General features: G+C 30.5%; 1 protein-coding gene across 2 annotated transcripts in view; it reads left to right on the forward strand.

The window, feature by feature from the left end:
• LOC107630739 overlaps positions 605-1,113 on the forward strand; it is a gene marked incomplete in the record, with an annotated part of 4,641 nt that continues 4,132 nt past the window's right edge. Inside the window, 1 exon segment of one of the 2 annotated variants that reach the window (XM_016333957.2) lies at positions 605-946. 2 annotated transcript variants of the gene reach the window in all.

The raw sequence follows: 1,113 nt of genomic DNA on the forward strand, positions 1-1,113 counted from the left end.
AAATATAAAATAAGAATAACATCTTAAAAAAAATATAATCATATTATTTCAACCAAAGAAATTAAGAATGAGGATAATAAGAATCGAACACATAATTCTAAATTAAGAATAAAAGGTTTGAAGAGTATCATAGTTAGAAATTTAATTTATATATGTATTTCTTGTACAAAAATAATTTAGAAAATACTTAATTATATATTATTATGTTTGCAAAAATATTGAATTATTTATATTTATAGTATACATTTAAACAAAAATGTAAAAAGGGGCGAACAATAGAAATTTATTTTCTTTTAATCCAATGTTGATAATTAGAATAGTCAATTTGGACATAAAAAAACAGAAGAATTATCATGCTAGAACTTTTCTTTGACTGAGGTATTTATAAATCAATGGAAATTAATTATTATACTATTGTAGAAAAAGGAAAAAAAATATTAAGAGGAGAAATAAACGAGATTAAGTTTCTCTTAAAATTTGATAAAATGTAAAGATAAGAAACTAATTATTGTTAATTAAAATAATAAAAATTAATTAACATCCCATTTTATTATTTTCCAAAGAGATATGTGTAACCCTAGAGTGGCAGTAAAGGACAGAGGAGAGAGTAGGGGGAGAGGGAGTATTAATTTTGGTTGTAGCGTCACAACTCGCACAACACAAGACCAGCACACAGCACACGCCTCTTTCCTTCCTTCATTCCCTCTGTCACTCCCCACCGTTCTCTGTCGGCCTCTTCTCTTCTCTGCTCACTTCCCTTTTCTATAATTTCATTCCTCTTCGTTTATATTAATATATATCCCCCTCTCTCTGTCTCTCTGTGTAAAGTGTAATTGCCGCCTTTCAAATTCCAATACGATAAGTCTGAGGCCATAGCAGGCAGCTGTTGCCTGCTTCTCTGTTCTTCACATCCAAATCGAATTTAATTCCAGTCGGGGAAGCTAAGGTAAGCTACTACATCTATTCTATCCTATTCCATGCCCTCCTCTCTCTCTCTCTCTCCCTCCAATTGCTATTTTATTCTTCTCAATTCTTGATAAAACAGGATTTCCGATTTTTATTCAAGATCCCCAACTATCAAGACTGAATCAAATTAAACAATCGCCAAAACTT

The sequence above is a fragment of the Arachis ipaensis genome, chromosome B03 (assembly GCF_000816755.2).
Source record: "Arachis ipaensis cultivar K30076 chromosome B03, Araip1.1, whole genome shotgun sequence".
In the NCBI taxonomy this organism is placed as follows: domain Eukaryota; kingdom Viridiplantae; phylum Streptophyta; class Magnoliopsida; order Fabales; family Fabaceae; genus Arachis; species Arachis ipaensis.